The sequence below is a fragment of the Lissotriton vulgaris genome, chromosome 2_2 (genome assembly GCF_964263255.1).
Source record: "Lissotriton vulgaris chromosome 2_2, aLisVul1.2, whole genome shotgun sequence".
In the NCBI taxonomy this organism is placed as follows: Eukaryota; Metazoa; Chordata; class Amphibia; order Caudata; family Salamandridae; genus Lissotriton; species Lissotriton vulgaris.
The window spans coordinates 28,788,378-28,803,518 of NC_141688.1; the positions used below are offsets into that span (position 1 = coordinate 28,788,378).

The 15,141-nt window shown below is 43.4% G+C and overlaps 1 protein-coding gene across 5 annotated transcripts in view; it reads right to left on the bottom strand.

The window, feature by feature from the left end:
- MYO9A (myosin IXA) overlaps nt 1-15,141 on the bottom strand; it is a 1,208,318-nt gene that overhangs the window by 1,103,261 nt on the left and 89,916 nt on the right. The gene's annotated exons all lie outside the window — the stretch shown is intronic.

The following is a 15,141-nucleotide window of genomic DNA, read 5'->3' on the forward strand; positions in this document are numbered from 1 at the left end:
TTCAATTTGCAGAAGAGAAGCACTTAGTGCTAAAATGTTCCCAAAGACAGGACCGCAAAGCACTAAAAGGAAGACAGCAGCCATCTAAACGAGGCTGTGGTCAGGTGGGAAATGGTATCATGCATTGAAAGGATGAAGGTTTTCCTCGCAGATCGCGCTCACTTAGTCAATCGGACCTCAATCGATCCTGCACAGCCTCTGAAGTCTAGGCTTTTCTGGATGCCTTCAACAAAATAGATCACATGTACAAACGACTTGTAAATCAAGCCAAGTGCATAAACAAACGTGCTGGGTGAGCTGAAGGGTTCCAGGACTCATCTCTGAGAAATGCAGAAGGATTACTAGGAGGTGGTGAAGAATGCTGCTGACAAAAGAGAGAAGCAGCCATGAAATAACAGAAGGGAGGGAGGAAAAGAAGAGATTGAGGGAGGGTAGAATTTTAGAAGTGAAAAGGAGATATGAAGAGACGTGGGCTTGAGGAAAGAGTAAAAGGGACATGGAGAAATAAAGGCGAAGGTACCAAGAAGAGCTGCTAGAGGACTGGAAGAAGTTGATCTGCCAAGAAATATTAGTTGAAGGATAGAAAATGGTGGTGAGGGTTAGGAAACATGAAAGGGGTTGTTGCGAATGGGAAAGGGAGCGGAAAGGTTTCAGTGGTGAACTGGAGGAAGGCCCAAAAAAAGAGGAGAAAGAAAGTTAAATGTTACAGGAGTGGCAGGATGAAAATAATAGCTAAAAATACAGTACATAAATGAATAAATTAAATCAAAAGGATACACTCTGTGAGGGACAGAAGATAGAGCTGGGGATTTGTACAGGTGCGAAAATGATAGTGTTATTACAGGAAAGAGAGTGGATGTGGTAAGGAGTCAGCGGAGCTGGTGCTCTGCCACGCCTTCATGTTTGTCGAGGGTGCTTTGGCGCTCTACTACCTTTGGCAAAATTCTGTTAGTGTAGCTGGTAAGGGCCTCCTCTTGGGAGCACTTCCTGCCAATGGACCGGCATAGAGCAGCAAGGCGACATGCAGAATTCAGGCTTGGTCCAAGCCTAGTTCAAACAGGTTACAGAGTCCAGGCCAAGAACCCCGACAGTACATGAATTTCTCATTCAGTGTAGCTCTTGCAATTAAGGGTGCTGAGGCATGTGCATAATCTCAGTTTGAGGCACTAATACAATATGTTCACTGCTATTTGAGAGGCTGGAATAATTCAAGACTTCATTCACCAGCCAATCAGATGAGGGGAATCTTCACAGGCTTTCTCCCTCTTGAAATGCCAGCAAACTGATTGGTCGGATTCCGGCACCTGTTCCAAACCTGAACCCGCTAGGGCTCCTTTCGGTTTCCTCGAAGAAGGCTTAGCAAGCTCTTATCTAGGTGAGCTGCTTATGTGCGAAGGGTTATGAACTCTGCCTACATAGGTGCAAGGGAAAGAGTTTGGAGGATGAACATGAGGCAGCGTTACACACAGGAAAAGCACAGGTGGTGTTACAAAGCATTAAGATAAGGTGCAGGAAACTGATGACTGTACTTATTACAAATACTCTCTGACGTACACCTACATGATCCTGTCAAAGACGCACAAACACACTGAATTTTAAAGTCAGTCAGTAGACCATGCCCATGGGGTACAGCCATGTTGCACCACGAAAACTATAAAAATCATTGCCAGAGCAAGGACCATCTCAATAACAGGACTTGAGAGAGTGGGGGGCTTCTTCCGTGACATCTGCAATGAGAGACCTTCGGGAAATCCCCTATCCAAGCGGTAGAGTAGTGCTCTGCAGGAAATGTACCAGGGCTATGCTGAATTACTGGCCATTCAGACATGCTATAATATATATGGGGACATGTTCAGGGGAAAACAAAACTGTAACAAACAAATGTTCGCATTATTCCTCACACCCAAACAGCCACGACTAAAACCCCTGTACTCTACACTAGATCAAAGAACGTGACGTTCAGATGTAGCCGAGCATAATAAAGACACAAAACAAACATAAGCCTCGTTTACATTTCTTTGGAGAGCGCTTAATGTTACTTAAGTGCATGAACGATGCCTTTTGCTTAGAAAAAGGAGATCTTGAGATACTGATGCAACGAAATTGTAAGAACACACCCTTCCCTTGCAAAAGTTAAGAAACAGTGGGTCATGAAGGAATATGGGTGTTTCTTGGCATAGCTCATGAAGCGGGTCATTAGAAATGTGGTAAACATTCATAAAGTCTCAACTTTATTCAACAAGATTTCTACTGGATTTTCCTACTGCATCTAAGACCACTACTAAAAACGATTAAATACTACAATAAAAATAGGTTGAAGCAAGTATGTAAACGGGTGTGGAAAAACCTCAAACACCCTTATTGTGATAGAGGGTGTAGGGCAAGGGATTTATCTGGAGAAAAGGAAATAACATCTCTATAAAGCTTATTTTCTAAATGGAGGTAATCGGCTGATTTTGGGGTAGAAGTATGCAAAAAAAAGTAGATTTTGCGTACATACACATATTAGGATTATTGTGAATCCCATTAAGGATGTTAATCTATTCATTTCTCTCATATATATATATATATATATATATATATATATATATATATATCAAGCCAAACAAAGTCTCTTCAGAACCCTGCTGCTTGCAGTGGCGGGCATCGGACGGGGTAGCGAATCCCTGTATTTCCAACCAAACACTCTCCTTCGTGAAAGAAAGAAGTCCGGGCCACTTTAGAGTTGCAAAGCGCGTTTAATTCAAAAGGCTTATTCTCGACGCGTTTCGCAGGTGAAACCTGCTTTCTCACGAGAACGAGTGAACGCATTGTGTGCATAATATACAAAGTCACCTGGTATTGACGTCATACCTATGGTAATAAACAACAGACTTGCTGACGAACAAGTGGGCTGAGTTCATGTAAAGACAATACTTTTCAAAATGTGAACGAAAATATTTAAACAGTGCTTTTCAAATTAAAGAAAGAACACAGCATGCAATACTGTAATTTATCAACATTACGTTTCAAATACCATTTGAAATTGAAAGTGACATGTAACCACTCCTAAAAGGAAAGACACCGAAAAAATGTGTGCCTACCCTCATTGTCCGTGTGGAGGAAAACAATAAAGTGCACCTTGTGGGCTAAAACAAAGCCGCCTCGAGTACTCCGCTTGCTGCAACTTCTTTCTTTCACGAAGGATAGTGTTTGGTTGGAAAATATATATATATATATATATATATATATATATATATATATATATATATATTTTACCTACTGGCGATAGCCAGTAGGTATATATAGTTAGGATTTTTTCTCTATGGAACTTTTGAAAATTCTATGTCTAATAACTTTGGCGTTTGTGGACGGAATTGGCTGAAATTTTCAGGAAAATGGCACATTTTGTTTCTGAGCAGCCCCTGAAAATTTGGGGGGGGGGGGGGGGGTCGTCAAGGGGGGGGACGAGAAAAAAGGGGGGTCCCAAAACGCGTTTTTCCCATTCATTTTTCCATACGGCTGAATGGATTTGCACGAAACTTGGCAAAATTGTAGGGACTGTTAGCCCGATGTGCCTTTGCTAGGTCTCAATATATGTGCTTCAGTGGATTTTGAGAAATTAACGTTTAAAAAAAGATAGATATCTGTAACAGCGCTCCGGGCAGCACTCCGGTTCGCGTACTTTTCGCGTAACGGAACTTTGCGATGCGAAGCTGATTGGCTCTCCGGTGTCTGTCAACATTCTAAACAGTCCGGAGCGGCCGCCATCTTGTCTCTCGGTAGGATCGAGAGACAAGAGGAGGCCAAAACAAAGGGGGAAATGAAGGAAAGGGGGCAAGGTAGACCCCTTCTGACCCCCTAGGATTGATGAGGGGGATATTATAGAGCCACGCGGGGCCCAAAAAAAAAAAAATTCCGATTTTTTCGCCGTAGAGACGCGTCTTGGTACGCGAACCGGGCAGCTAACCGGGCAGTTAACCGGGCAGCTAACCGGCAGTGTAACGGGAGTCTGAGGAGTAGCTGATTGGCTGTCAACATTGTAAACAGTCCGGAGCGGCCGCCATCTTGTCTCTCGGTAGGATCGAGAGACAAGAGGAGGCCAAAACAAAGGGGGAAATGAAGGAAAGAGGGCAAGGTAGACCCCTTCTGACCCCCTAGGATTGATGAGGGGGATATTATAAAGCCACGCGGGGCCCAAAAAAAAAAAAAAAAAATCCGATTTTTTCACCGTAGAGACGCGTCTTGGTACGCGAACCGGGCAGCTAACCGGGCAGCTAACCGGCAGTGTAACGGGAGTCTGAGGAGAAGCTGATTGGCTGTTAACATTGTAAACAGTCTGGAGCGGCCGCCATCTTGTCTCTCTGTGGGATCGAGAGACAAGAGGTGGAAAAAAAAAAGGTGTAAATGAATGAAAGGGGTAAGGCAGACCCCTCCTGAACCCCTAGGATTGATGAGGGGGCTATTAAAGTTCCCTGCGGGGCAAAAGAAAAAAAAAATTGCGATTTTTCGCGGTAAAGGTGCTTCCCGGTACGTTAACCGGGCAGCTAACCGGCAGCGTAACGGGAGTCCGACATATTGTGTTTTTTTAACGTTTGTGATATGTGCACGTGTGGATTTTGTCTAATTAAGGTTAAAAAAATATATATATATCTTTAAGCGTGCTCTGGCCCGCTTACGTTTTGGGTTTGGTTTGCACTGCAGAGACGATACGTCACGGTTATGTGATGCATCATGAGGCGTCTCACGGGCTACGTGATACGTCACTTAATAAAGAATATATTTTACAGCTATAGATATTAGCTTTTAAAAAACCAATGAAATTCACAGAAAAAACCATAGGTTATAGACCATATATAGTTAGGAATTTGCATTTACAAAACCTTGAAAATTCACTGAAAAAACCATAGGTTATAGACCATATATAGTTAGGGATTAGCATTTACAAAACCTTATTTTATTTGCACAAAACCATTGAAATTCCATATATAGTTAGTTGCACTAACTATATATCGCGGACCCGCAATCCACTGCTAATGATGTCACATATTACATCATTCATGACATGGTCAGTGACATCACTGATGACATCACTGATGACATCACTGATGACAACACCCAGTGACTGTATGTTTCTGTAAAGTTAAAATATGTCTTACATATTGAAGAATGAGTGGATGTATAAGTGTCTGGATGAAGGATTTAGTAGGTGCCTGACTGTATGAGAGAATGATTAAATGTGTCTCACTGAGTGCATGGGTTAGTGATTAAAGTGTCTTAATTTGGCAATCATTATATATGTTGTTCTGTAAACTGCTGCATGTTTAAATCAGTAGCTATATCAGTAACTATATGGGTCATTGAATGGTTGCCAAAGTATTTGTATGGGAGACTGAGTATGTGTGTGGGTGGCTGGGAGGTGTATAACTGTGCATAGATGTGTGAGCAGTTGATTCCCTAGGTGTATGGGTTCAAAAGTGCATGTAGAAACAGCTGTATGGACAGTTGACTGTGTGCATGAGTGTATTGGTGAGTGAATGGATATCTCAGTGCTACATGTCAAAGTAAGTACATATGTAAAACACAGTCCATGTGAGAGTTGACATATATAAATAACTGAACATAAGAGCCAGTGAATGTGAGAGTGGGTGTATGAATCATTGTGAACTTGTATCAGGGATTGTATAAGAGAGTAAATATGTGTTAGTATATGTTTGAATAAGTAAGGTGTGTATAACAGTATAGTTGAGGAAATGGAGATGTGATTGATTCTTTGCATGACTGACTAGGTGTGTGAGTAACTCCATGGATGTGTGACAGTCTGTGAGTGCCTGTTTACACTGAGTGTATCTAAGGTTATATTAGAGTCTGAAGATGTATTATCACATAAATGATATCATCAGTGATGTAATCAGTAATGTCAAATGAGATGTCAGTGATGTCATTTCAGATGTCATTTCAGATGTCATCAGTGATGTCATCAGTGATGTCACTGACCATGTCATGAATGATGTAATATGTGACATCATTAGCAGTGGATTGCGGGTCCGCGATATATAGTTAGTGCAACTAACTATACATGGAATTTCAATTGTTTTGTGCAAATAAAATAAGGTTTTGTAAATGCTAATCCCTGACTATATATGGTCTATAACCTATGGTTTTTTCAGTGAATTTTCAAGGTTTTGTAAATGCAAATTCCTAACTATATATGGTCTATAACCTATGGTTTTTTCTGTGAATATATATATATATATATATATATATATATATATATATATATATATATATATATATATATACACACACCAACAAGTAGCAGACTTACAACTAAGTGGTCCTATGAATTTTTTTCATAACTTTGGATTTTGTATACCATCTGCATTCGATGATGAAGCACTACACTGTCTAAGCTTTTCAACATATAAATGGCAGGACTACCGGTGTGAAAAAAATCTGGATTCTCTGCTCTGCCTCAAGTGAGTGGCAAAGTAGCCCCTTCTGCCCCGTGCAACACGTGCCATAATGAGGGCCACTTACAGCGGGTATGGACAAAAGACAAACCAATGGACACAACTAAATAAAAATACAAGAGAAGAACACAAAAGATGCACAGCATTGAGAGTCAGCAGGAGGTGAAGGAATCCTTTGTCAACTGAAGGATAAGCATGGCAAGGAAAGTTCCAGAAAGAAAGATGTGTACAAAGGATCACAGATCAAGAAAGCTCCAGGGGGCACCCAGCGAGGGCAGCAAAAGCTTCGAAGAACCTGAACAGTAAGACAGATCAGAAAATAAAAAGTAAAGTATGGGATTTGCAAGAACATGTACAGATGTATGTTTAAGGCACGAGTGAGAAAAACCGAAGCACTTCATTGGATTCCTCTAACAAAAAAACATGTTTTTGAAGCCTTCATAAGCAAATTTGATGTGGATCTGATGCGATGAAGGAGTAGAATCCATTCTTTAGCCGCTGAAGTAACAAACTTCCCGAGTTTGTAAGCCAGAATCTATTGACCACAAATTTCTAAGCATCCATAGATCGAAGACTTCTCCCCGATCTGTACTATTTAAAGGATGCTGCAGAAGGCCAGGGCCAGTTCCAGGTAGGGCCTTTTGGGTCAGGCATAGGGCCTGGACTTTACCACGTTGCCTGGTAGGCATAAAACTATCTGCAGCATGTTATATTCACTCACACTACTTCACAATTAAAAAAAAGTTTACATTTTTTGTTTTAAAAAGAGTGTACGTGAGAAATATACATGATAGGAGTCTAAGTGGCAAGCAAGGAACAAACAAAGCAGGCAACTAAGCTACATTTTTTAAAGGGTCAAGGCTGCGGTGCATTGTTGCTAGTCATAGTTCTCCTTATAACTCTGATCCAATTATACAGGTGCGAAAGGGGATGATAACTCTACTTGAGATGGGGGAGAGGACTGACCCCAGTAATGTTGGTTTGTTTAGATCTGTACGCTTGGTGTGTTGCTAGGCACCATGGAGTGCTGGAGATGATGGAAAGATTCCAACCCACCACACTTGATCGCGTGGAGAGGCTCCATGATCAACTGGGCCCAAGCAGAAAGTACCACACTCAGACGTGAGGATACACTTGGGACCCGGAGACTCCCATTGCTGCCAGTTGGGACGCAATTCTAACCACATTTATCCATACACAAGAGAGGCTGGAATACCCCTACCCACTCTGCAACAGAGGATGCATCCCTGGAGCGCCTGGCATATTCAAGTGCTCGCAGGCGGAGGGAAGGGCATAGTGGTCAAACGAAAGGCAACAACCTACCATGCAAGCACAATCATGTACATGCCCTGTGCCTAACCAACAGCAGCCGCCAACGTCTGCAACAGTGACGCCAGCACCAATATTACCGTCCCCCAGGTTTCTAGGCGCCAGACCCCACAGTTCAGGCTCCATACCCGTTAGGTGTTATTTTGTCACAGTTTTGTTATTAGTCCTTCCCCACAGTTCAGGAACAAGCTATACCCGACACACACACACACACACACATACAAAGTGCCTGCAAGACATGCGCTACACAAGAAGCAACTCAGGCAACCACCGCCAACACATATCCAAAACGTTCAGTCGGACCATGAGTAAATTACAAAAGTTGTTAACAAGGGGAAATGATGCAACTTGCTATTTCAAAGAACACACTAGACGTAGACGGCTGCAAACGTTGGCAACACAGCAATGTTTTACATTACCACAAGGAAATACACAACATCGGTACAACATGTACTAATGTGTATTGTGCGTGCGTTCAGCATGAAGAAATAGCCCATACCATGAATAAATTGCAGTCACGAGGTCATGTTTAAGTGTAATAATTGTAAGTAATTAACCATACTTAAATGTTGAAACTCCACTTGATGCAGAATTGCCGGTGTCCAAAGCACTTGATTCACTAGTGATATGTCATGTATAGAGTGTAATTAAGCCTACAGATGCTTCCAGTCTGTTTGTTTGTAACAAAACATAAACTCAATAAAAATATTTGAACATAGAATGGAGTGCTGGAGATAGTCTAAACGTTCCTTGGCCGACTGTGCTCTTCATTACAAACTTCCATGTGCTGTGTATCGTATCACCTTTACTGCTGTCTTTTTTTTTTATAAAACTGAAAAATAAAGGTTTAAAAAAAACTCATCCAATTAAGGAGCGAATTCGGCCACAACCCTCATTGTGGCCTTTGCCATAAAATACTTCAGTATCTCTTTCTTTTTGTTTGAATGAATGAATGAAAGAAAATTTATACAGCGCAACTAAAACCCAAAGGCATCAAGGCGCCTATAAAATAAATCTTAAAAGGCAGAGGCAAAACTACGGGTATGCTATGGCAAAAAATCGTGACTTCAAAGCTTTCCTAAAGGACTGAAGAGTGGGAAGGGCCTTAATTTCAATGGGAAGAGCATTCCACATTTTAGGTGCCACTGTGGAAAAAGCTCTGCCACCCCATTTGGTTCTGGGAATGCGTGGTACAGATAACAAAGATTTGTTCGCAGAGCGCAGATTCCTCGAGGGGCAATAGGGGGCCAAAAGAGCCCAAATCCCCACTGACCTATTTCTCGCTAAGGCGCCAAAGGTAAGGCACAGGATTTTAAAAGAAATCCTGTCCTCAACAGGTAGCCAATGCAATGCCTTCCTAGCGGAAGTGGCCGATGCACGTTTGGGAAGGTCCAACACAAACTTAGCTGCCGCGTTTTGGACCAGTTGAAGGCGCTGCAGCAGCCCCCTACTGAGACCTGCATACAGCGCATTACAATAGTCAAGTCGGGAGCCAATAAGGGCAACCACGACTTGCTTTCTGGCCTGCTGGGATAAGTAGTGTTTGATTCTCCTCAAGATGTAAATTATGCCCCAGCAGGTAGAGACTGTTCGATTCACCTGCTGACGCATATTGAGGGTGGGCTCAATCAGGACTCCTAGGTTTTTAGCCAGAGCGGTAGGTACCGGACAAGCTCCCTAAGAGGCAGGCCACCAATTAGCCGACCAGATATCCTCTTTTTCCCCAAACACCTGAATCTCCGTCTTCTCCCCGTTCAATTTTAATGAATTGTGAGTCATCCATTTTGCGACTGCCTCTAAACAGGATCTAAAATTGGAGGCAGCATCGTTAACGGGCTGGGAGAGGGAGACCTGGATCTGGGTGTCATCGGCGTAGGAAACTACCTCCAACCCAAAAGATCTTATCAACCTGGCAAGTAGGGTCACATAGATGTTAAAAAGGGTCGGACTTAATGCCGACCCTTGGGGGACCCCACATTGCACAGTCAGGGATGGAGATAGAAACTCCCCCAGCATAACTCTCTGTTCTCTCTGGTTTAGGAAAGAGGTCAGCAAATCAAGAGCGGACCCCTCCACTTCAATCTCCCTCAGGCGAGATGTTAACACCGAGGGAGAGAGGGTATCAAACGCAGCAGTGAGGTCTAGCAGGATAAGGAGGGAGGTCTGGCCCCTATCGGCTCGAGTGCGGATATTATCCAGCACGATGGTGAGGGCCGACTCGGTGCTATTCTCCCTCCTAAATCCGTGCTGCGAGTGATCTAACAAACCAGAGTTCTCCAGAAAGGCCGAAAGATGCTTATTAAGATGTGTTTCAAGCATCTTTGTGGCAGCAGGGAGCAGCGAGATGGGGCGGAAGTTTTTTAATACCCCAGGGTCAAGTTTCAAAAAGCACCTACATTTGGGGGCAAACTAGCACTTTCCAACCTGGCACTTAGCCTTCTAAGCTACTTACTACAAGTGGTCTTTCTTTCAATGGGTGGAAGCATGGATTTGATCACACTTGCAAAAAACTGCACTTTCAATTCAGAGGGAAATAAGCTCCAGCCTTTTGGGACGCTCGAAAGAGTGACCCATTATTTGGAAAGAGAAAGAATGGCAGGCAAAATGTTCTTACTCAAGAGTGAGAGGTATCTAGCTTGCTGAATGGAGAAGGTGAATCCAAGGTGAGCACCCTTGAAAGGAGGGTGATTTGAGAGGTAATGTGGTAGGTTCCTGCATTGAGTGTTAAGCAGAAGAGAAAGCACTGGAAAAGGCAATAGGTCTTGCCTGTGGGACCCATGTGGGCCTTTTTGGCTTTGCCAATGGTTTATAACGATACTGTATAGCATGGCTCAAGAGGAAAATGGGGCAAAATTCATATGACAAGGCTCCCCTTTAGTTGTATTGGTAAATAGATTTTTAAATAGTAGCGCAAAAGTAGGGCAACAGAAGGAGAAGTGAAAGCAATGTGTTTTGGGATTTAGAGAGAATTAGGTGAGAGTTAGATTAAGTGGGAGATAAAGTAGTCAGAGATGCCAGTTGTAGAAGTACCAGAGATTACTGGATGCCTGCCAGCTTCAGGATTTCTCGGTAGGGCAGTTGTTCAATTCTGCTAAATTAAAGATTCTATTGGGGATTAGTAGGAGGGAAGTCGGTTAGTGCTTATGTTTGTGTTACGTGATTTCAGCGTTCTGATTTGCATTTATGTTGTTAGGGGAAAGGTATGTGGTAGATTCCCACACAGAGTAGAACGCCTGGAAGGTATCTGTCAGAATGCGGGTGTGGAATGCGGCAGAGTGTGTTGGGTGTTTGAAGGACAGTTGCTGAGGGAACTCTGTTAGGGTTGTTGCTGCGTCTTGTTGTTCTTTGCACGTGCCTACTATTCGTGAAAAAATAAGTATTCCAAGAAGCCTTGGTACTGTCATCTCTGTAGAGCAGAACTCAAAATACCCCGTGAGGAGCAGTGTGGAGCCAGGCTGACTTCTGTTGAGTGAAATCAATTCTTGCAGCAGATCCGTTAAATCCACTATCCAAAGTAAATTTTTCTGCATCCCTTTGAAAAAGGCTATCCTGCAGACCCGCGAGCAAGAGACAGGGGTCCTAATGCTATCTTGGGGCACCCCCTAGCTGGGGTCATCTGAGTGGGAGAAAGTATGGCAAAGATGAAAAGTCAAAATGTCCACAGCAACCTCATTTTCATATGCTTCACTGCGCCACCTGCGTCTGTCTAGAATGTAGGATGTATACACTAAAGAACACGGCTATGCGGAGGAGAGAACAACAACATTTTACATCGTTACTGAAATCTGGCAGAGGACAGTACTAGAAAAAAATGAAGTAAAATATTTTTCATAATCTTAATCGGCAAGCAAAAATTATTAATATGTAAAAAAAGATTACTGGGTGGAGGAGTAAGGTGTGCAGACGTGGAACAGTAAACATATTAGGGGGAAAGGGAAGGCTGGGACACAGCAGTAAAGGATGAAAGATGAAAAATACACGTGTGAAAGATAGGACAGAAGTTAAATGAAACCGGTTTCTGAGTGCACCTGAAGTGGGTGCCTGTCCGTCCAAAACATGAAGCACACTTGACTTCTGTGAAGTCAAAGCTTTATTGAGCTCAATACAAGGGAAACAGGTCTGCTCGGTTCCCAGCCCACTAATAGTCTCCAGCCTTGGAACCTTACTCATGTCACCCCCTTCGTGTTCTATGCACCTGCATGTCATGCAAATGAAGAAGCGCAACTAGAGCCACATTTCGGGGGGTAAGGAGGGGGGTTTGATTCTTCCAGCAATATGCAGAGTGGAGATGCAGGGGCTCTAAGAAGAGGTGAAAAACACAACAAAGCCTCATTCGCAAGTAAATGGTCTTTTAAAGATCTGTGAAGTACTCGGGTGCGGCTGTGTGTGTGCTTGGGAAGCGGTCTCAGGCAGGCTGACACACACGATGGGGGGGCGCAAGTTTAAACAACACAGTCAACACACACACAAACATTTCACTTGTGACCACAGACAGACCTGAGGTTTCATTCAAGGTATCCAAAAAGGTGTGTTAGCCATTTCTCATTCATAAGCAGAAAATCAATCATTGGCATCTTCAAATGCCCATACACCTACAAAATCCATGAGGTCACTCAAACACCTAATGAAAATAATAAAATACTTACTCCTTACCCCAAAATCTACTTCATTTCCAGAATGCAGGGAGGATACGCCTCTTTGCAATTGAGAACCCTATAATGGAATGCACTCTCTACCTGACATTCAGTGAAGGGAAAATCGCCTGGCCTCCGGAAATAAATTGACAGAAGACCTCTTTTAATCTTTGTGCCACCGCCTTATGACTCCAGAAGTGACAATCCCAGCTGTACCTCACCACACTAACACTCATATCACAAACAGGAAACTATCCTTTCCTCGCACCATTCTTTAACCAAAACCAAAATGGCATCATCTGGTTCAAAACAGCACATCTTTCAATATACTCGATGACATACTAAAACAAGCCTTTGTATACCTTCTTCCCAACTCCCTTATGCCCACAACCCTAGTTTACAGGCACCATTCACAAGTGGAAAACTAACAAGGTAGTATAACAAGGAAAAAATAAAGCCACTATAATCCTAGAGGTAAATAAAGAAGACCTGACACATTTTAATGTGACTTATTCACCAACGAATCCTTTCAGCCCACAAACGAGCATTATAGTTTCTGTTCCAATGTCCTCCCAGCTCTCTAACTACATCTTCAAACTGAGTACTTACTCACCGTGTTTTAAATCTACTGGGCTTCGTGTTACACACTCACAAATACCACTAACCATCGTAATCACCTTTCTTCCATTATCATGCTTATAAACCTATCTGGTCATCATCTTACACTACTATCCTCTCTTTATTCACTAGCCATCACTTGACAAGTTCACAAACTGCCTACTTACTATCGGACTGCTCTTTGTCAGTCACTTGGTACACAGAGTTCTCAATGCATACTTAACCTTTTATGGCATCCTTAATAGCTCCATTTGTCTTACTTTACACTTTCTATCTAGTAGACATTTCCTCATGTGGTTTCTAGTGCCATCTTCAAGCTGATAACACCCAACTTGTTTCTTAAATTGTCTGCCCCTCCATCAGTCATCTGTAGCCTACTGTCTTAGACCATCACTCACTGGATCAATCAATCAATCAGAACATTTGTAAAGCACACTACTTACCCGTGAGGGTCTCAAGGCGCTGGGGTGGGGGAAGCTGCTACTGCTGTGGGGAGGCTGCTACAGGTCTTGAGGATTCTTCTGAAGGTTAGCAGGTCCTGGGTCTGCCATAGGAGGATGGGGAGGGTGTTCCAGGTCTTGGAGGTGAGATGGGAGAAAAATCTGCGGGGGACGGTGGCGAGGGCGAGGTCGGGGAGCGGAGGTGGCGGTTGGGGGTGTAGAAGCGGAGTCGCCTGTTGAGGTATGCTGGTCCGGTGTCGTGGAGTGCCTTGTGTGCGTTGGTGAGGAGTTTGAAAGTGATTCTCTTGTTGAGGGGGAGCCAGTGCAGGTCTCTCAGGTGGGGGGTGATGTGGCTGTGGCGAGGGATGTCAAGGATCAGGCGTGCAGAAGCGTTTTGAATGCGTTGAAGTTGTTTCAGGAGTTTGGCCGAGGCTCCTGCGTAGAGGGCGTTTCCGTAGTCCAGCCTACTGCTGACGAGGGCCTGAATGACTGTTCTTCTTGTTTCAGTGTGGATCCACCTGTAGATCTTGGGGAGCATGCAGAGGGTGTTGAAGAAGGAGAACGAGACTGCGTTGACCTGCTTTGTCATTGAGAGAGTCGAGGAAGAACCCCAGGTTGCGTGCGTGGTCGGTGGTTGTTGGAGCTGTTCCCAGTGCGGTCGGCCATCATGAGTCGTTACTGGATGGCATTACAACACCTCATGCTCAGTCCCAAAGAAACTGTTGTCCATTGTTCTTCCTCAATCTGCCTGCACCTCTCTCTTTAAATGACTCAATGAACACCCCTAACACCACTACACCTTCCTCCTCTGCTAGAAGGCTTAATGGTTCTTGTCAGCTTGTTAATGAAAATGGAATCCTTCATAACTGCTACATCTACTACAACTCGATTCGAAACACTTAACAGACAAGCTCCAACTACACATTTCTTTCAATACAGCTAAAACACTCAACAACTGGTGATCAGCAGAATGGACTACCACAATATTTTTTTTTAGTGAGTCTCCGTCAACATTGCTTCGTCTCACAAGACAAGGTTCTAAACTTTGCCACCAGAACCTTGTACAATTAACTGAGATCAGTGAGCACACAAGAAGTCATATCAAAATCATGGAATGTCAGTAGCCCTATGGTTGGTCGATCATGAAGAAATGTTAAAGTTTTAAGCAGACTGCGAGTTGAACTTTACCATGATCTACGGAAGGGGCAATGTCTTCATAGTGCCTCAGTCACTCATGTTCCCCATCGCTTCTGCAGTCTCGGTTAGATATTTATGCTCTTTTTCTCCTCACACATCTCAAATCTTAGCTCTTTCCTCTTCAGCACCGACTTTTTGCTCCGCCCTGCACGTGCTCCCTTGCATCTACTACACTTTACCAATTAATACCCCCACAAAAAACAATGCACCCACTTACTGTATATGCATTGCCTTTTCTTTAACTTTCGCTCTGTTAATATTTTGACAGCTGCGTGCCTCCTTGGTGCACTTGCGCATATAATCACAGTTACTATTAGAACACCTGACAACAACTGTGTGAGCTCTGCAACAAGGCTAAAGATTGGTTGAGCATGTATCCCAAAACCATGTATGATCCATTGACCAGCACTGCGAGAAATACACACTGCATTCAGCCCAAACTTTAGTCCTCTATTGTGAGCCACCCACAGC